The sequence below is a fragment of the Hibiscus syriacus genome, unplaced genomic scaffold (assembly GCF_006381635.1).
Source record: "Hibiscus syriacus cultivar Baekdansim isolate YM2019G1 unplaced genomic scaffold, ASM638163v2 tig00001644_pilon, whole genome shotgun sequence".
NCBI classification, from domain to species: domain Eukaryota; kingdom Viridiplantae; phylum Streptophyta; class Magnoliopsida; order Malvales; family Malvaceae; genus Hibiscus; species Hibiscus syriacus.
In genome coordinates, this window is record NW_024061878.1 from 2,510,894 (window position 1) to 2,534,225 (window position 23,332).

Sequence of the window (23,332 nt, forward strand, 5' to 3'; positions counted from 1 at the left end):
CTCTAGAGATTGTTAGGTCATCTCAACCATTAATAAATCGGGCCAAGAGCCCACAGAGTTTAGAGAGATAGTCAACAAGGATATCTGGAGGGGAAACTCAGAGATTGGATCATGGAGGTAGATCTGACTCCCGTTGAAGGCCTTTGTCATTAGCTGGTGGTTTTAATGCTAGTAGGTATGAATGGACACTAACTCACCTAGTATGTGTGACTTGCGGGCGTAGACACCCCATAGAGTTTTCCCGAGCAAATGAAGGTTACTTCAACTGTGGGTCTTTAGACCATTTTGTCCAAGACTACCCCCGAGCTCAGAGTTCAGGCCTGATGTCATCTCAGAGATCTGCACTATCTGTTTAGCATTGTCGATGGTCCTCCAAGGGTGGATGATCCATTTTAAGGTAGTACAGTAGGGATACCGCTAAATCCGAGATCGTTCAGAAGCCTATAGTAGATTTACGCCAGTATATCGTGTGTGCTCATGAGGATTGTTATGCTACCAATGTGATTTTAGTTATATTTAAGTAAGTTTGAGGTGCAAGGCGAGACGAATCAAACTTCACAAGAATGATGGGACCAAGGTAGTGATAACCAGTGGGAACTCAAGTTATATTTTAGTTATGCTTGTGTTTTCTCCAAAATAGATTTGAGGTCAAGGAATTATGAGTTGAAAGTCAAGGATATCGACATTGCCAAGACCACTTTCATGACAAGGTACGATCACTACGAGTTTCTCGTGATGATGTTTGGACCCATCAATTCCCCAATCACATTTATGGATTAAAAGAATCATGTTTTTCATCAATTTGTTATAGTCTTAATCGATGAAATTATGGTGTACTCTTGATCTAAAAAAGAGCATGATTAGCGTCTCTGTATCATTCTATAGATGCTTCAGGAGCATTAATTATATGTCAAGTTTGGGAAATGTGAATTCTGGTTGACTGAAGTGGCATTTTTTTGATCATGTTGTTGCAGTCGATGGCATCCAAGTGGATCCCTAGAAGATTAAGGCAGTGTTAGAGTGGAAATCGCCTAAGAATGTCACTAAGGTGCGTAGTTTCTTAGGCCTAACAGGGTATAATCATTAATTCATTAAGGGTTTCTCCATGATTATGGCACCATTGACCAAGCTACTTCAGAAAGGAGTTTCGTTTTTATGGAACAAGAAGCGTCAAGAGAGTTTTGATCTTTTGAAAGTGACCTCATGCAAACTCATATTTTAATCCAACCACAATTGGGTAAAGACTTCACCATATTTAGTGATGTGTCACTAATGGGTTAGGATGTGTCTTGATGCAAGAAAGGAAAGTTGTGGCCTATGAGTCTCGTCAGCTCAATACTCATGAATAAAATTATCCTACGGACGATTTAGAATTTGTTGCAATAGTATTTGCCTTAAATATTTTAAGACTCTACCTATTCGAGGAGAAGTGTCATATCTTTACAGATCACAAGAGCCTTAAGTATCTGGTCATTGAGAAGGAGTAGAACTTGAGGTAACGAAGATGGGTAGAGATTCTAAAGGACTATTATTGTGTAATCGACTACCATCCGAGTACAACAAACGTTGTGGTAGACTCTTTGAGCAGAAAGACCGTAGTGGAGTTGTGAACTTTGCTAGCGCGTCTGAGATTAACGGACTCAGGTTGTCTTTTGGCCGAGTTGAGAGTTAAGCCCGAGTTAGTGGGTGAGGTTAAGAGGCTGCAAGGTTCTGAAGACCGATTGAAGTCCCGAGTAGAACAAGTCCTTCGAGGTGAAGCCCTAGGTTTCGAGTTACACGATGGACGCATATTGTACTTCGGAAGACTTTTATGTGTGTCAATCGACAAATGACTTCGTGACAAGATCCTTCAATTGGCGAATTGTAGCCCCATCTTCGTTCATTCGGGTAGTAACAAGATGTACCAAGCACCGAACATTCTATTGGTGGCTGGGCATGAAGCGGGAAGTCTCTGAGTTTGTCGCTAAGTCCTTAATGTGTAAAGAAGTCAAGGTAGAAAATCAAGTTCCCTCAGGATTGCTGCAACAGATTCAGATTCTGTACTGGAAATGGGAGAGAGTGACGATGGACTTCGTAACAGGTTTACCAATGACGAGATTCTGGCATGATGTTGTATGACTTGGAGTGGATCGTTGACCAAATATGCTTATTTTCTCCTAGTTTGTATGGACTACACGCTAAAGAGATTAGCTCAACTTTAAATCTGTGAGATTGTGAGGTTGTATGGGGTCCCCATCTCGATCATATCAGACAAAGATCTGTGATTCACTTCTCGGTTCTAAAAAACACTACATTGAGCTGTGGGTACTAAACTAAATTATAGCACCGGCTTTCATCTTCAGACAGATAGACAGTCCGAGTAGGTTAACCAGATTTTAGTGAATATGCTCAGATGCACAATTTTAGATCTTGAGGGTAGTTGGGAGGATCAATTACCCTTGGTGGATTTCACATACAACAATAGTTTTCATGCAAGTATTTAGATGGCTCCGTATTAAGCCTTGTATGGGCACAAGTGTAGAACTTCATTGTGTTGGATGAAGCTTAGTAAGGGCAAGATTTTAGGTCTTGACTTGATCTGAGAAATTGAAGAAAAAGTTCAGTTGATTTAATGTTGGTTGAAAGAGGCTTCTGACAGACATAGGCCATATGTCAAACTGAAGTGCAAGGATATTGAATTTACAGTGGGAGACAAAGTGTTTCTTAAGGTTTCCTTGTGGAATAAAGTACTTCAGTTTGGACGTAAGGGTAAGTTGACCCCGCGATTCATCGAACTATATGAGATTTTGGACAGAATTGGGTCAGTGGTTATCGTTTGGCGTTGTCTTCATAACTTGAGTACATTAACAATGTGTTCCATGTCTCCATGCTTCAAAGATACTGATCCGATTCGTCCCATGTTATTCCCCTTTAGCATGTCGATGCGAGGCAAGACTTAACATATGAGGTGGAACCGATCAAAATCCTTTCCAGAGATGTCAAGGAACTTTGAAACAAGATGATACCATTAGTATAGATTTTGTGGAGGAACCATGTAGTTGAGGAAACGACATAGGAACCCGAGAAAGATATGAAGCTTCAGTATATGCGTATCTTCTATTCAGGTAAATTTCGAGGAAAAATTTTTTTAGGAGAGGAGAGTTATAACGCCCTAAATTCTGGATTAGGAGTTTTGAATTTGTTTAATCAAGCTTTGAAATAATGCTCCCTTAGTTTATAAAGCTTTGGACCCAAATAGATTGGATTTGGGCTTGAGTTGAGCCCAATAATCTTAAAAAGGGGTGTTTTTAATATTGGGCTAAATGAGGAGGGATTATCAAGGTTGAAATTCCATTAATTGGGATGATATCACTGTGTGTTACATGTCATCTCTTTTTCTTCACCATTGCTTTGTCTTCTTCCTCTCTTCTTGCCATCTTCTTCCTCTCTAAGAATTCAACAAAGGTCCAAGCTTCAAGAAACCCATGTATCCATTGTGAATTATAAGTTGAGAACAATATCCTACACCTTCTAAACTTCATTTTGAGCTCTTATTTGCAAGGTTTGTGTGAGATATCTAAAATTGAGTTTAGTGGGGGTTTATATAATCCTAAGGTATAGTTCATTTGATGAGTTGTAACTTGTAAGAAAACGTTTCTAGCTTCTTCCTAAGGTTCAAAATGAGTTAACAACTCATTATGTTTGATTTGATTAGTGCAAGAGGAAGGGGAGAGCTGAAAAGCTAAAGGCAAGGAAAAACTAGTCCTTGGGTAATTTGAGGACATTTTTCAGTCACCTAGCTTTAAGGTAACACGTTTCTAACTTGACCATACTGCATGTAGGTCATGGTATGTGCATTTTTGTATGTTTAGTTCATGAAGAATGTAAGAATAAATTCATGGTGAAATTCGTATTGATGTGTTGTAAACATGAAATTTGACACATTTTGACCTTTAAGACACTAAATCAGACTTTAAAAATGTTTGTTAGTCTTAGAGGAGTGAATGGGTCAGATTTGGGTATGTTTTCGTTCTCAAATAGAGCACCCAGGTCGTTAGTATTGACACTGGAAGAAAAATATCGATACTATTCTTCGTGGAAGGTAAAAACGAAGTAATTTATAAGGGGAGTATCGATACCTCTTCAAGGAGTATCAATACTCAGGGTCTAGCATCGATACTGAGATGGTTAGTATCGGTACTAAGGTATTTTTGAAACATCAAAGACAAATTTGGTATCGGTACTCATGAGAGTATTGATACCCAAGGTATAGGATCGATACTCCCCATAGGGGTATGCGATAACATAATATTTTTCAAAACATCGTAACAAATTTTGCTACCGATACTCATCTGAGTATCCATACTCAACGTTCCAATGTCAATATTGTGGTCACAGTATCGATACATACAGTGATTTTTAGGTAATTTTGGTGACTTAATTTGGGTATTCAGACTGAGATGTATGTTTCGTATAAGCTACAAGTATTCAATATAAGTGAAAACAATCAATATTGTTAATTTCTTACCTAGAAATCAAGCAAGATAGGTTGACATAAGATTGGGCTTTTTGTGACACTCGGAAAACGGTTCGGACACCCGAGTGACTCTAAAACTATGGCGATCGTTATTTGTTTTGAGTATCTATATATTGGTTAATTGTACCCATTCGATGCATATAAATTTTGGGTTGTACTGGTATGAATTTCGATGCACATAAATTCTAGAATCATACCATATGCCCTACTAGGTTCGAGATGTGAGCTTCCGATGCAAGTTGAATTCTGGTCCTCACCTGACCTCTCGGGTATCTGTAATAGACTAAGGACCATAAGATCTGATGCATGTAAGATTTGGTTCTTACCTCAAGGCTCTTATGTCTATGTAGGCTAATGTGTGTCTAAGATGCACATAAATTCCTCCGACTATATCTAGCCTATCTCACATTTGTTTGTTTAATTAGCATGTTCATGTAATGAATGCATGTTGTATTGCTTAGTTATTCTCGTGGCATTGAACTTGTGATTTCAGCGTATGGAATGAGTTTTCGTGTGAAAGTTAGTAGTGGGATCGTTGAGGAGCCTATCACGTCAGTACATTACAGAAAATGATTTGCAAAGTATGTCTTGAGTATTTGTAGAGGGCATGTATTTTATATGGACCTTGTAAAATTGAGTCATAACACTATTTTGGTTTATACTTTATGGATGTATTTTATGCATTGGAAGACTCCCATATTTTGTAAACTAGATTTTTAATTCCGCATAATTTATGATGAATGATTTTTATGTTATTAAATGTTTTGAAAAGAAATTTTTGGGTTAACCATTTCGGTGGTTTTGTATGACATCGTAATCCATGGATCCTCATGTCAGACTGGTTAGAGTGTTACATTTAGTGGTATCAGAGCGTCCAGATTTAGTCGTTCTTAGGACCCGCGGGTTAGAGTTAGTTTCAATGTGAGTATATACCCCTAGATTGTCAAGAATACTTAAAGATTCTAGAATGATGATTGTGACCTCTATTCCTTTCTAATTTTAATATTTGATTATAGCTGATGACGACGTTCCTAGTCATGAGGCCAAGAGGAGAGTCGTGCCTCCTTGGCCGGAGATTCTGATGACGAATATGTCTGCAGAAACTAAAGTCAACGAGGTGACATTTTTTCGTAATCTATGTATGACGATTCCATCTCTGTGGACCAGTGGCTCAGAGAGACACTCTGCATGTTATGTCAGTTGCACCTCACTCCTGAGGGTAAGCTTAAGTGCGTCATTTCCCTTTTAAAGGGTGACACAATAGATTGGTTTGAGACTGTTGAGATGGAGCCAAAGAGACCCACTTGGGAGCTCTTCCTGATAGAGTTCAAGGAGAAGTACATTAGGTAGTCTCATACAGATGATCTGAGTGACCAGTTTCTGAATCTGACGTAGACTGACAAGATCGTACTTGAGTACGAGAGGGAATTTCCTTGGTTAAGTAAGTATGTGCCAAAGCTCATTTTGACGGAGGCTCGCCGATGTCGGAGGTTCAGGGAGGGTCTCTATATGGATATTCAGACTCAGATGGCAGCCGACCCACCTCGTATTTTTATGGACTTGACTTGTGAGGCTACGAGAGAAATATGCTCAATAAAGTTTATATGGTGAGAGACTCAACAGGTCAGAGTCAGAGGGCTCTAGAGACTGTTAGGTCATCTCAATCATCAACAAGTGTGCTAAGGGCTTACAGAGTTCAGTAAGACCGCCAGCAGGGTCATCTAGAGGGGCATCTCAGAGATCATATTGTGGAGACAGATAGGTCTTTGTCATCAGTTGGTGGTTCGAGTGCTAGTTGGTCTGAATGGATACCAGTTCACCTAGTATGTGACTTGCGGGAATAGATACCTCAGAGAGTGTTACCGAGTGACCAGAGGTTACTTCAGTTGTGGGTCTTTGACCATTTTCTCCGAGACTACCCTCAAACTCAGAGTTCAATCCTTGAGTTATCTTAGAGATCCATGCCATCCATTCGGCGTAATCGAGGGCACTTTAAGGGTGGAAAATCTGCTTCAGGGTAGTACAGTAGGAGTACCATTGGATCCAATACTACTTTAAGCGCTAGTATATCGTGCATACTTAGGAGGAGTGCTATAACCTTGTTCGAGAGAGGAATATTCCAGATGTGATTTTAGGTATCTTTATAGTTTTCTCTATTCCTTTTATTGCATTGGTAGATCTGTGTTCCTCCTAATCCTATGTATGTTTGACCTTATCCGAGAAAGGAATATTCTAGTTGAGGATTTAGAAATGGGGGTCAAAGTGTTTAGTCCCTTAGGATTAGACGTATTGGTTGACAATGTTCAGCGCTGTTACCCCGTGGAGCTTCAAGGTGAAGTTTTCTTAGCTGACTTAATAGAGCTACCATTTTATTAGTTCGATGTGATCTTGGGCATTGATTAGCTTACCGAGCATGATGCAAGTTTGAGGTGCAATGTGAGATAACTCAAACTTTGCAAGGATGATAAGACCAAGGTAGTGATGATCAGTTGGAGCTCGGGTTTCACTACCAAGGTCATTTTGATGATTAAGACTCAGAGGTTGTTAAGATAGGGGTGTGAGACTTTCTTAGCTCATGATTTTGATACGCGAGTTTTTATTCTGACACTTGAAGATATCCATATTGTACAAGAGTTATCTGATGTGTTCCCGGGGTTACCTCCTGATCGCAAGGTTGAGTTTAGCATAGAGTTTATGCTAGGTTCAGCACTAGTGTCTATTACACCCTATCTTATGGCATCGAAAGAGTTGAAGGAACTTAAAAATCAAATTTAAGAGTTGTTGTATAGGGGCTTCAACTGACCAATCGTTTCACCTTGTGGAGTGTCAATCCTTTTTGTCAAGAAAAAAGATGGGTCGATGAAGTTGTGCATTGACAATGGGCAGCTGAATAAGTTAACTATCAAGAATCGTTGCCCTCTCCTTAGGATTGACGATCTGTTTGACCAACTTAAAGGCCCTTGTGTGTTCTCTAAACTAGATTTGAGGTCAGGGTATTACCAGCTGAAAGTCAAGGATGTCGACAGTGCCAATACCATTTTTAGGATAAGGTATGGTAATTGCGAGTTTCTCGTGATGTCGTTTGGACTCACCAATGCCCCGGTGACATTCCTAGATTTAATGAACCGGTTTTTTCATCCCTATTTAGATCAGTTTATGGTGTTCTTCATCGATGACATTCTGATGTACTCTCGGTCTGAAGAAGAGCATAATCAACATCTCCGTATCATTTTGTAGACACTTCGGGAGCATCAATTGTATTCCAATTCGAGAAGTACAAATTTTGGTTGATTGAAGTGGTATTTTTGGGTCATGTTGAAGCAGCCGATGGCATTCAAGTGGATCCCTAGAAGATTAAGGCAGTGTTAGAGTGGGAACAACCTAATAATGTCACTAAGGTTCATAGTTTCTTAGGCCTTGCAGGGTGTTACTGTCGTTTCGTCAAGGGTTTCTCCATAATTACGGCATCATTAACAAAGCTACTTCAGAAAGAAGTTTTGTTTGTATGGAACGAGAAACATCAAGAGATTTTTGACCATTTGAAAGTGATTCTCACGCAAGCTTCTGTTTTAAGCCAACTAAAATCGGGTAAAGACTTCACCGTGTTTAGTTATGCGTCACTAAATAAGTTGGAATGTGTCTTGATGTAAAAAGGGAAAGTTATAGACTATGTGTCTTATCAGCTTAAGCCTCATGAATGAAACTATCATACCCATGATTTAGAAATTGTCGTATTAGTCTTTGCCTTGAATATTTAGAGACACTACCTATTCGGGGAGAAGTGTCATATCTTTATGGATCACAAGAACCTTAAGTATTTGTTCACTGAGAATGAGTTGAACTTGAGATAGCAAAGATAAGTAGAGCTTCTAATGGACTATGATTGTGTAATCAACTACTATCCGGGTAAAGCGAATGTTGTGGCGGATACTTTGAGCAGAAAAATTATAGTGGAGTTGTGAGCTTTGCTAGCGCGTCTGAGATTGATGGACTCTGGTTGTCTTTTGCCGAATTGAGAGTTGAGCCTAGATTAGTGGGTGAGGTTAAGAGGTTGCAAGGTTTAGATGACTGATTGAAGGCCAAAGTAGAACAAGTCCTTCGAGGTGAAGCCACAGGTTTCTAATTACGTGATGGACGTGTACTGTACTTCCGAGGATGTTTATCTGTGCCAATCGACAGACAACTTTATGACAAGATCCTTCATGAGGCAAATTATAGTCCCCTATCCATTTATCCAGGTAGAAACAAGATGTTCCAAGAGCTCAGACCATTGTATTGGTGGCCGGGTGTGAAGAGGGAAATGCCCGAGTTGTTCACTAAGTGTTTAGTGTGCCAACAAGTCAAGACGGAACATCAGGTTCCCTTAGGATTGCTGCAACCAATTAATATTCTATAGTGGAAATGAGAGAGAGTGATGATAGACTTCGTAACTGGTTTACCAATGACGAGATTCCAGCATGATGTTGTGTGGGTTATAGTGGATTGATTTACCAAATCTGCTCATTTTCTCCCAGTTCGTATGGACTACATTTTATTGAGATTGGTTCAGTTTTACATCCGTTAGATTGTGAGGTTGCATGAGGTCCCCATCTCGATCATATCTGAAAAAGATTCAAAGTTTACCTCTCGGTTCTGGAATGCACTGCATGGAGCTTTGGGTACTAAATTAAATTATAGCACCTTATTTCATTCTCAGATATACGAGCAGTCCGAGCGAGTTATTCAGATTTTATAGGATATGCTAAGATGCATTATTTTTGATCTTGAGGGTAGTTGGGAGGATCAATTACCATTATTGGAATTCGCGTACAACAATAGTTTTCAAGCATGTATTTATATGGCTCTATATGAAGCCTTATATGGGAGCAAGTTCATAACTCTATTGTGTTCGACGGAGCTTAGTGATGACATGATTGTAGGTTCTAACTTGATCAGAGAAATTGAAGAAAAAGTTCAATTGATTCAGAGTCGATTGAAAAAGGCTTTTGACAGAAAAATATCACATGTCGATTTGAAGTGCAAGAATATTGAATTTACAGTGGGAGACAAAGTGTTTCTCAAGGTTTCCCATAGAAAAATGTAATTCAGTTTGGACGTAAGTGTGAGTTGACCGCATGATTCATCGGACCATAAAAGATTTTAGAGAGAGTTTGGCCAGTGGATTATCATTTGGTGTTTCATTTAGAGCTGGAGCACATTCACAATATGTTCTACGTCTCCATGCTTTAAAGATATCGATATGATCCATCCCATGTTATTCCTCTTGAGCAAGTTGAAGTGAGGCAATACTTAACTTATGAGGAAGAACCGTTCCGTATCCTTGCCAGAGACGTCAAGGAATTGCGAAACAAGAGGATACCATTAGTAAAGATTTTTTGGAGGAACCATGGCATTAAGGAGGCAACATGGGAACTCGACGAAGATAAGCAGCTTCCGTATCTTTATCTCTTTTATTCAGGTAAATTTTTAGAATGTAATTTCTTCTTAGGAGGGAGAGTTGTAATGCTCCAAATTTTGGGTTTGATCGATTGGGCTTTGGAATAATTCTCCCTTAGTTTATAAAACGTTTGACCCAAGTAGATTTGATTTGGGCTTGAGGAGAGCCCAACAATCTTAAAAAGGGGTGTCTTTAATCTTGGGCTAAATGAGGAGTGACTAAGAGAGTAATTTCACCAATTTTTGGAACAAGGTTGAAATCCCATTAATTGGGATAATATCATTGTCTGTTGCATGCTATCTCTTTTTCCTCACCATTTCTTTGTTTTCTTCCTCTCTTTTTGACATCTTCTTCCTCCTTAAGAATTCAAAAAAGGTCCATGCTTTAAGAAACCCAAGTATCCATTATGAATTATAAGATGAGAACAATATCCTACAACTTCTAACTTCAATTTGAGCTCTTATTTGCAAGGTTTGAGTGAGATACCCAAAAACATATTTAGTGGGGGTTTATTGAATCCTAGTTTTGATTCGTTTTATGAGTTCTAAGTTGTAAGAAAACGTTTCTAGCTTCTTCCTAAGGTTGAAAATGAGTTAACAACTCATTCTGCTTTATTTGATTAGCTTCTTCCTAACGTTTTTCGATCACCTAGCTTCTAGGTAAACATTTCTAACTTGACCATACTGCATGTAGGTCTTGGTATGTGCATTTTTGTATGTTTAGTTCATGGTGAAATTCATATTGGAGTGTTACAAGCTTGAAAGTTTACACCTTTTGAACTATAAGACACTAAATAATTAAAACGTTTGTTAGTCTTAGGGGAATGAAATGGTGAGATTTGGGTATATTTTTGTGCTCAAAACAGAGCACCCAGGTCTGTCAGTATCGATGCTAGAAGAACAATATTGATACTATTCTTCGTGGAAGGAAAAACCAAGTAATTTATAAGGGGGTATCGATACCCCTTCAAGCAATATTGATACTCGGGGTCCAACATCGATACTCATATGGTTAGTATCGAACCGAGGCACTTTTGAAAACATCGAAGCCAAATTTGGTATCGATGCTCATGGGAATATCGATACCTAGGGTAGAGTATCAGTACTCCCCATAGGGGTATCAATACCACAATATTTTTCAAAACATCGAAGAAAATTTTGGTATCGATACTCATCTGAGTATCGATACCCAAGGGTCCAGTATTGGTACTGTGGGCACAATATTGATACCCACAGTGATTTTTGGACAATCTGGGTTAATTGATTTGGGTATTTGGGCTGAGGTGTTTTGAGTTTGTATAAGCTACAAGTATTTAATACAAGTGAAAACAATCAAGATTGTTAATTTCTCACCTAGAAACCAAGCACAATAGGACAACATAAGATTGACCTTTATGTGACACTCGGGAAACAGTTCAGACTCCCTATTTACTCTAGCACTATGACAATCGTCCTTTGTTGTGAGTATCCAGATATTGATTGATGGTACTCATTTGATACACGTAAGTTTCGGGTCGTACTGGTACGAATTCCGTTGCAAGATAAATTTCTTAATCGTACCCTATGCCCGACTAGGTTCGGGAAATGAGCTTTCTATGCATGTTGAATTCCTGTCCTAACCCGACCTCTCAGGAATCTGTAATAGACTAAGGGCCCTAAGATCCGATGCATGTAAGATTCCAGTTTTTACACCGAAGCTATCACGTCTAGGTAGGCTAGTATGTGTCTGAGATGCACGTACATTCCTTCGACCACATCTAGACCTATCTTGTGTTTGTTTGTTTACTAGCATGTTCATAAATTGCTCATCGACATGTTCATGTAATGAATATATGTAGTATTTCTTAGTTATTCTCATGGAACTGAGTTTGTGAGCTTGGCGTATGAATGTGTTTCCATGCGCAGTTTAGTAGAGGGATCGTTGAGGAGCCTATCGCGTCAGTATTCCATACCAGACGATTTGCAGAGTATGTCTTGAGTATATGTAGAGGGCATGTATTTTATATGGACCTTTGTGCGATCGAGTCATAACTCTCATTTGGTTTATATTCTATGGATGTATTTGTACGTATTGGGACACTCTCATATTTTGTAAACTCAATTTTCAATTCCACACAATTTATGATGAATGATTTTGATGTTTTTAAATGTTTTGAAAATAAATTTTAGGGTTGACCATTTCAGTGGTTTCGTGTGACATAATCCATGGATCCTCGAGTCAGGCTGGATTAGGGTGTTTCAACTAGAGTACAATGATGACAATTTAGTGAGTATGTAAAGGTTATGATTTGAAAATTATTTAACTTGTAATATTTTACTCATGTATTTATATGTTGGGTTTTCAAATTGGGATCCGTTTTGTAAACTGTTACATTTTTGTAGTAAATGTTAAAAAGTTGAGTATGGTTTCAAAAAAAAAGATTAGTTATTTCGGTGATTCCGTGTGACATTAAGTTAATAAGATTAAGGTGTTACAGAGACACTTAGGAATGACAACGGCTCAGGTTCGGGGCGGGTTTTGCTCGCCCCATCCCCGAACCTGGCCCCGTCCCCGAACCTGAAATAAATCTCCATCTCCGACCCCGACCCGATCCCCGATGGGTTTTTTATCAGGGTGCCCCATCGGGGATTTTTTTTGCTCCGTCCCCGAACATGACCTAAAATATTATACCCGAACCCGAAAATATTTTATATATAATTAATATAAAAAATATAAAATATTATATATATAATTAATATAAAAAATAAAAAATATTATATATATATATAATCGGGGCATGTATACCTTGCCCCGAACCCGACTCGAAAATATCCCTAATACCCGACCCGACCCGATATCATTCAACCCGACCCGACCTGATAACATTCAACCCGACCCGAACTTGACCGGATTTCAGGTTTCCCCGTCGGATTCGGGTCATACTGCCATCCCTAGAGACACCTAATAAAAAATGGAGTACATAAAGTTTGAGAGGAACATAATTGATTCACTAACCAAAAATATTATATTTTTAATTGAAAATATGTTCAATAAGTAGAAATAGGCTGAAACTAGCGTGAGTCTGTCAAATGCATTTGCAAGGAAAGTGTTCATTATTTTAATACTTTCTAAATACTTTTAAATTTTAGTAATTTATAATTAGTTATTTTTTTATTTTTGAAATATTTAATAGTACTTTTATTTTTAGTATATTCTTAATATTTACTTTTTAAATATTTTAATAATCTATTATATTTAAAACATTTTTAATATTTTAAATTTTAATAATTTCTTTTTTTTTTACAAAATTGTAAATGAATGCAAATATTATCTTACAATAATGAGGGTTTTTGTTGGTTATATTAATTTTTTAAAGGATTCATCGGATGCGTTAAACCTAAAATTAATGAATACAATGAAACTAAATTAATGGATTTTTTAATCAAATTTTAATGATTTCTCTAGAAAATGAATCTATTGAACTTTATCTTATTTCTATAAGTGGAATCTTTCTTTTTATTATGTAAATTAAAAAAAAAGATTAGAGGGTTTTCTTATTAATGTTAAGCTTTCACAATCAAGATAACAAACAAGAGTTAAACAAAGCAAATAATTATATGATTGGACCAAATAAAATGATCATTAAAGAAACTTGAAAATACGACAAGTGTTTTTATCTTCATTGACCCTTGAACATGAAAGAGGGACAACTTAGGTTTTCTCTTATCTTTCTCAATGGTTGGCGAACTAAGATAGACAAATTATGCATGATGTATCTACTTCATTATAATAATAATTACTACTACTAATAATTTAATATTATGTTCTGTTATGAACTAATGAAGAATTTGGTTATTTTTTCAACTTTTTTTAGCACAAATTTCTAAGTACTTCTCCAAAGTGTCCATTTACCCTGTTATAGTCCTAAAGTAGTGTTGAATTTTATATGTATTATAGTTTGACTTTTGTATTGTACTAGGGTCTTTAATAATGAGAGGAAGTGTTACAAATTAATGAACGTGATGTGTCGTAAAATGATAGGAAAAAGATTACAATAGACTGGAAAGTCAGTCATGTTTAACGACAATACTATTCTTAATAAAGTCCATACTGAATAATGATTAAGGGTGGTAAACAGATCATTTGGATCGGATTTGAGTCGGATTATTTATGATTTAAATTATATTCGGTGTAATCTTATTCGGATCGGATCTGATTTAGATTTAGTTCGGGTGTATGATAAACCGGGTCTGGTCAATTTTTGGGTGAGTCAATTTTCAAGTCGAGTGATTATTTGATTGGTTGTTTTTTCGGCTCAGGTCAATATCATATCAATTGACTTTTGGATCCGATTAATATCATATTGGTTATATTTCAGGTTGAGTCAATATCAATAGGTTGATTTTCGAATCGAGTCAATATGGGATCAGTTGATTTTCAGTTTAGGTCAACCTTTGGAACAAGTCAATTCGGGTTGAATTTGTTACAAGTTTAATCAAGTTTATATAAAATTATTGATATATTCTTGTTAAAAAGTATGCCTTCTTGTTTGTTTCTTATCATTTAGGTTTAATTCGGTTATATGTCTAATCAAGTATATATAGATTTTCGGTTCATATTAATTTCGGTTTGGGTTACTTTTGGATCAGGTTAAATTCAATTTGTGTTACTTTCAATTTAGGTTATAATCGGTTCGGGTTGCTTTCAGTTTGGTTTATTTTCGATTCGAATTGTTTTAAGTTCCGATTAATTTTGGTTTGGGTCAAATTGGATATGATTTCATATTAGGTCAGTTAAATTTTGGATCGGTTATGGTTTGAGTTTCGGATCAAATTTTATTGTCATGTTCGGGTTAATATAAGGTATTGGGTCGAGTAAATCGATTCGGGTCAAATTTGTCAGTCTAATAATGATTATTCTTGTGGAATAATTGGTTCAAATAGGAGTTGTAGACACTCAATTTGGTTCGAATGATTTAGTTTGAATTCGAGACATTCGAAAATTGATTTGGGTTTTCCGAGCTTTGGTCGAAGGCATATTTTTAAATTGAAGGACATGTGGGCCCTTATATTTCAAACCGAATTAAATAGCCTTTAAGGTTTGGGTTGACAGGCATCAGACTTTTCATTTGGATATGTATTTGATTGGTTGAATTTTGATTCGAGTGTTGGGTTTATTTTCATTAAGTTGATTTATTAATTAAAATCCAATACAGCAGCCCGTTACATTAAAACCAAATACACAATTACAACGGTCAGCATTAAAACCCAATATACACGAGTAAAATCATTTTTGAAACACCCAATAGCCGGTCGAAAGGCCCGACTCAAATATCAAGTGTCACATTAATTAATAGACATGAAACGAATCGTTACTTTTTTTTTCATTCAAGCATGCTTGTAACCATAGACACACAACATACAATAAAAGATTACACCAAACATTGCATATCAATTGCAAGATCGTTCTTACAAAATTTCGTGAAAATTACATGCATATGGGTAATTTTTTCACATCAATATGCAAAACATGTTCAAAACTCAAATTAATTTAACAATACGAAATTAAGGTAATTTAAATTAAGCATGAAAAATTTAAGTCATGCGGGCAACATTTTTTTGAAAAACATGTGGGCAACATTTGAGCCTTCAACTAAGCAAACATTTATAGGGACTAAACTGGATTCCAGTAATAAATTTTAGTACTAACATGAGTTTTCTAGTTTTCCAGTTTAGGTCTAAAATTAAAAGTATATTAACTCACAAAATAAAACTCAATTCAATTTGATTATGAATTGGCCCTCAATTTCAAGTTCAAAGATTTAGTGACTAACTTGTAAAATTTTTGTTTTAATTTTAAAGTTTCTTGATATTATCCTGGTTGTATGTTCCGAGACATATATGTTGTTTCCCGATCGTGATTCTAGTAAGTAGTATGTTCGCGTTTTGTGAGCACTATAAACTTAAGCGAAATATGGTCAATTATACACAATCGAACAAGTAATATAATAGCGAGTGAGTATCGTCTCCACATGGTTTGGAGGGATCTTGAGTAAAGTTTATGCACTATTCTAAAATAACTAAGTATAATTAATATGGTATGAACAAGTGAAATGGAAATGTAGAGGCAAAATGAAATGTATGGAGGTAAAATCTCAGTGGTAGTGTAGAAAAGTAGAATCTGAAAATGTTATGACAAAATGAGATCTATGAAGTGTAAACAAATGAAAATGCTAAAGAAAATTAAATTGAGAATCTGGGAATGAATGAGATAGCTGGAAATCCTCACACAAACAAGCTACAATGAGAATGAATGGTGGGGATACTAAGGAATCCTAAGCATTGTTTTTTATAATGGTCTAAACTTCTGTGGTTCACTTGCTCGACATAATTCATTAAGAGTACTCCTATGATATCTCTAGTCACAAAACCTGACAGACAAGAATGCCATGGTAAATCTTCTCGGCCTAAGCAGCAACATCTAACCTATCGATTAAGCTCAACTCCTATTAGTCGTTGAAATCCTCCTTTGGTTTCTATCAAACACTAAGTTTGATTAGGCTCTAGTTATTAGCTAAAACCCATTGTTCATGTTGATTTTCCCCTAGTTTCTCTCAATCAGTAAGCATGATTAACTTAGTTTCTCTCGAACACTAAGTAATATACTTAAGAAATGGTCACTCTCATGCCTCCTATAATCTTAAGTAATTCGAAACAATGAACAAAACAAGTGATAAACATAAAAACATCAACCATTCATTAAAGAAAAAACACTTAATCATCCATAAAAACTCACACCAAATAAGGTTTAGTTCATGGTGGGGTTTAAAATATCCAAAAGAGTAATTCGTTCTATATAACCCAAGTAATCGAATGAAAATAAAAGAATAATGGTGCAGGAAACTCCCAACACACGTTGTCGGTTGCTCCTCGGACCACCACGAGCGACACCTTAGCGTGCTAGCTCCTCTTGTACGTCTAGTTCGCCAAACCCTTGAGCTTGGCTATGTAGGTTACCACCAAGAAGATGAAATGAGAAAAAAATGAAAACTTTCAGCCCCCTTTTCACTATTGCCTGCCTCATTTTTCCCTAAAAGAATCCTCCTCATTTTTGTGGCATTAATTTCTATTTATACTAGGAGAATGTCCTAGGGTTTGTGCCAAAATTCCCTTTGTACCCCAGGATTCATTCCCTTCACATGAAAAGGATGCTAGGTTGTCATGTGGTCCCAAAATAACAGTTGGGTATGACATTCACGAGAAAACATGGACAGTTAGCAGCTCCCATAAAAATATCTTCATCATTTTTATCTTTTTCTACCAAAAAATATTATCCAAAATGGCATGACATTTGTGGTTGCCTCGTCATCTCAATTTGCTAAGGCAATTGTCCTATCTTATTCTTGGCTCCATAAACCTACACATCATCAGCCAACACTACCTTCCCCATTATGTAGAACCATTTTCAAAATAAAATGCCACGGTAAATAGAATCCACCAAATGCAATAATATGCTCCTAAATGCATCTATATGAACCTACATGCGCCTTAAGATCAACAATAAATTAGTTGAAAAGGCTCTAAATATAGTCTTTTTATGAAGTTATCATACCCCCAAACTTGAGCTATTATTGTCCTCAAGTAATGGATAGTAGTCAGCAAAAGAAAAATGCCACAACAAAGTTAAGATTTAAGACAGTCATATGGGATTAAATCTCAGCGCTCAGAATAATTAGCTTCAACAAGCTAGACAAGTTGAGAAATCAAGTACTACTCCCTAGGCTAAAATCCTTTGCATGTGTGTGCATGATTATATCTAGCCTATGCTTACTGAGGCTAGAAAATTTTAATCAAACACTCTTGTTTTTCTATAGCATTTATTATTCAATTAAGCACAAGATTCACTCCCATTTCCTTAGCACTTAATTAATTTTTTTTTTTTTTTTGTACTGCTGTGAGGGGAGTCAGTCTATCACAACTACCATCCCACCCTCTAGATGAATTGGAGCAAACATTTTATCACTAAGCTAGTCAGGCAGAGCATCCCGTGACTACTTTCATTCACTCGTATGCTATAGTTGTTATTTATTGAAACACAATATCCAGGAAATGCCATAACAAAGAGGAGTGTCCCTTTACAGTTATGCCCAAACATTTATTCACAACTAAACATAATTCAAAATATAAGGGAGTTTAATTCAACCTTTAAGCAATCATTCAACATTTAAGTTCACTGTCAAAGTTTTATGCTATTTCATAAAGAGTTATTTCATAAAAAAATTCTAAGTTTTTTAAGCATAGAAAACATATAATCGTGTATTAATAAATCACAAAGAATAAAGTCCTAAGGTTGGTTTCATTATTCTCAACAGTCACGTACATTCAAATCTAGCCATGAAGTATTTTTCATCATTGGGCATCATCAATTTATTCCAATAAACTAAACTAATTCTTACTAATGCCATGGCAAATTAATTCTGCAAACATTATCATGCAAACGACCTCCTAAGAATAGTACCTCCCCCAAACTTGAGGGATGCATTGTCCTTAATGCAATAAGAAAACTAAGTTAAAACTAAGCTACATGCTATACAATGCAATGCAAGGTACCTTGACTTATTTAAGATGGTGGTGGTGCCGTGGTAGCTGTGTTGCGCCTGGTGCAATAGGTGGGGTACTTGGGCTCTCAGTGGGTTTGGTAACCGGGGTCTCCACACGGCCAACAAACTTCTTTGAGCGATGTCTACTCATGCACGAGGGAGATTGTTGTAGTATTTCTATTTGTGTGGGCATCAAGCTAGGAGGTTCCTCAGCAGCAGCGTGGGCCTCTGTTGGTTGTTTTGGCCCGATTTATGTTTATGGCTGGGTGACATTTGGAAATGTCGGGGCATCTTCATTTTGTTGAAATTTGGAGTCGGGAAAAATCGAGAGATAATGGGCCTATTGGGGGAGAATCCCCTTGAAATAGGTCTCTAGCACAATATCTCTTTTCTTAACATAAGCAAAGAACGTCCGAAGATCACTAGATAAAGCTTCAAAGCGCTCCCTCTACTGCTTGGAAGACTCATTGCAGGCAACTAACTTTGCGGTGGAAGTTGATTTTGCACCAGATTCCACATTTTCCTTTGAGTTATCCTCGTTGAATCCCAATAGAACAAACACCTTTACCTTAGTATTGCTCTTCAACCCAGGTAAGATTTCATCATATTCATCATTTATAACGCCATTCTTCCTAAGTGGGTGCAGCATCCATGTGGGCTTTACCCTTGGAAAACATGCATGGGAATTTGTTCTACTAAAAGAAACTTTTATTAAAATTAAAAAAATAAAGAAATAAAGCAAAGAAAAACAAACAAACAAAAACACAAGGCAAAAAAAAATTCTATAGCATAAATTAAAGAGGGTTAAAAGGATGCAAACTCCAAAACATCCTAAATTGGTATGTCATTCTTGTTGCGTTCTATTGGAGCACCAGTATAGACCAAAATGCTCTACACATATAACAGTGTCACCTTCAGTGTAAGCTAATAGAACCCAAATTGTAGGACATTTTGCAGTAGTCCTCTCTCATCCTGAGTGCTCTCCACATGAAGTTGAATGGTAATGGAAGAGGAACTTTTTTCGCCTTTCTTTGTTGTAGCATCTTTTACTCTTTTGGGCAGCAAATTCTTTCATGAGGTAGGGTCATCCCAATCACAGTACCCACCCTCGTGCATGAACTTGTTCTTTCCCTTGCTAATCAAATTAGAAGGAAAATACCACTAACGAGAAAATTGGCACTTGGTTCTTTCATAATTTCTATTTCATTAGAGAAATTTTTCCTTAATCTCTATTTCATTCCTTAGTTCTTTCATAATTTCTAGCCTATAAAGATGGGTAGCCACTTGGTTATGAAGCATAAGCAAATTTTCATGGCATCCCAAATGAACATGCTTAAAGGGTGAATGTAAAGGTTTTAGCACTAAAGTGGGTGGGTGCTCAACTGAGGGTTTGAGAGGAATAAATTCAGTAACATCTAAGGCCTTAATTTCCATACCTAGTCTAGCTACGAGTAAGCTAGACTACTTCACCTCCATTGGAATTTCCTCGAGCTCCTCTTTGTCTTCTTCATCAACCTTCAAGAAATCATTAGTGTGTAAAAAATCGCCACAACAAAATTATGTAGCTTCCTCTCCCATTATAGATTCCACATCTTGAAGTGATTGACAATCCCTAGAATCATCAACATATTTGAGAGTGTTGAAGACATTGATAGTTACCCTTTGGTCATCCACTCCTACTGGTGGGGTTATCTTTTGTTGTGGCAATATTTTGCTTTTCATCATTAGGTCCACTCAGCGAACTGTCAACCTTGCTTTTAATCGAAGATGAGTCCTCTTACAACTGAGAATCTTCATGCACAGTCTCATGGTTGGGTTCACCGAGTATCTCCCCCCAAACTTAGTTTCTTGGTTGATTTGGGTCCCACTCCTTAAGTTGAATGCACTATACTACTCCTTTCCATGAGCCTTAGTGACTTATGTATCACTTGGCAAACTGTTTGGTTGGAGTTCTTGTAATGTTGTGGCAATTTGACCAACCTAACCCTCAAGATCTCTTAAAGATGATCTATAACTTTGCAACATTGCTCATTGACTTTGTAATGAAACTCCTTGGTTCTTGATGGTTGTGGAGTGGTCTTGCAGCATAGTCCTAGTAGCTGCTATAAAATCTTGCATAATAACCTCCAATGAATTTGTATTTGATGAAGATGCTACGCCCCTTACTTGAATTATTCTACAACATATTCGTTTGAAAATCTTGGGGTTCATTGATATTCTATTACCGAGTGGAATGATTAGCATTAGGGACTCCTTGATTTTCCCATGAGAAATTAGGACGTTGACGTCATCCTGGGTTGTAGGTGTTGGAATAGAGGTTGTTATTGTTGTTGCTTCAGTTAAAATTCCCCACATAGTTGATGGGTTCTTGATTGTTAGGGCACTAACTCTCATGATGATAGCCATAACATAAAAGACATGCTGAGCTGGCCATTTTTACTTCTTTCACCTCATTGGAACGTTGTAAGTTCTTCAACATATTTTTGATAACAGAGAGTTGGGCAGAGACTGAATCCTTAGCAACTAGCTCAAATGTCACTGGTGTCTTACTCTCTGTTCCAAGGCATGAAGAATAAAATTGGTAGTCATTGTTTGCTATCCTATCAAGAATGTCAAAATCCTCTTCAGGTGATTTATCTTGCAAAGTGCCATTTGCCAAGACATCCAGCATCATCCTAGTGTGTGCATTAACTCCATTATAAAACATCACGACTTAGGTCCAGTCATGGAATCCATGGTTAGTACATTTACGAAGTAATCCTTTATATCGATCCCATCACTCATACAATGAATCGTCATCAGCTTTACGGAAAGATGATATGACATTCCTAAGATGGTTGTTCATATTAGGTGAATTATATCGTAGCAAAAAAAAATTTGCACAAGTTTTCCTATGAATTTATCAAGCTGAAAGGTACTCTATTAAGCCATGTTGTTTCTCTATCTCTCAATCAATATGGAAAAACTTCAATTTCAGCACATCCTAATTCACACCTTGCTGTCAAAAGAACCACATCTCTATAAATGCTAGAATATGTTGTCTTGCATCCTCATGAGGCACACCACTAAACTATCTAATCAAGTCCAACATGTCAAACATCATCGGTTTGAGCTCGAAGTGGGCTTCCTGAATCTCTGGAGCTATGATACCAGGTTTGAGGTTATCCAAGGTGGAAGCTAAGTGATCTCTAATAGTTCATGGTCGAGCTATAACCCCCATCATTTTGAATTGCTTTGGTATTTAGAACTGCAGAATCCTCCACTTGACTTTGAACTATAGGAACCTCAGGTTCAAAAAGAAATAATGGTTCTTTGGATCTTTTACGGGTCATGAGACAACATAACACCTAAAAAAAGGTAAACACAAAAACAAGTAAATATGTACAAAAATAAGAAATAAAATGATGCAACAACTAAACTCAACATCTTCAATTGTCAATCCCGGGAAGCGTGCCAAAAACGTGTTGTGTGTTGTAAGTACTATAAATTTACGTAAAATATGTGCAAGTATACATAATCGAACAAGTAATATAGTAGTGAGTAAGTATCATCTCCAAAGGGATTGGTGGGATCTTGAGTAAAGTTTATCCACTATTCTAAAATAACTAAATATAGTTAATGTGGTATGAACAAGTAAGATGAAAATGATGAGACAAAATAAAATGTATGGAGGTAGAATCTTAATGGTAGTGTGGAAAAATAGCAGGTGGAAATGCTATGGAAAAATGATACATATGAAGTGTAAAAAAATGAAAATGCTAAAGCAAATTAAAATGAGAATCCGAGAATGAATGAGATAACTAGTAATCCTCACACAAACAAGCTACAATGGAATAAATGGTGGGGGCCTTGTCTTTTAGAATGGTCTAAACTTATATGGTTCACCTTCTCACCAGAGTTCATTAAGAGTGCTCTAATTCTATCTCTAGTAATGGAACTTGACAGACAAGAATGCCACGCCAAATCCTCTCGACTTGAGCAGCAACATCTAACATATCGGTTAAGCTCAACTCCTATTAGTAGTTGAAATCCTCCTTTAGTTTATCTCGAACACTAACTTGGATTAGGCTCTAGTTATCAGATAAAACCCATTGTTCATGTTGATCTTCCCCTAGTTTCTCTCGAACACTAAGGATCTTTAACTTAGTTTCTTTAACCTAAGAAACAATGGTCACTCTCATGCCTCCTACAATCATAAGTAATTCGAAACAATGAACAAAAAAAGTGATAAACATAAAAGCATCAACCATTCCTTAAAGAAAAAACACTTAATCATCCATAAAAAACCCACACCAAATAAGATTTAGTTTATGGTGGAGTTCAAAATATCCAAAAGAATAATTCGTTCCATACAACCCAATTAATTGAAAGAAAATAAAAGAATAAGGGTAGAGGAAACTCCCAACACGCGTTGCCGGTAGCTCCTCGCACCACCAAGAATGACACCTTAGTGTGCTAACTCCTCTCGGAAGTCTAGCTCTCCACACCCTTGAGCTTGGCTATGGATATTACCACCAAGAAGATGAAAAAAATGAAAACTGTCAGCCCCTTTTCACTCTTGCCTGCTTTACTTTTTCCCTAAAAGAATCCTCCTCATTTTTTGGCATCATTTTCTATTTATACTAGGAGAATGTCCTAGGGTTTTGTGCCAAACTTCCCTTTGTACCTACGATTCATGCCCTTCACATAAAGGGGATGCTAGGTTGTCATGTGGTCCCAAAAATAATAGTTGGGTATGACATTTACGTGCAAACATGAACAATTGGTAGCTCCCATAAAAATATCTTCGTTATTTTTTCTT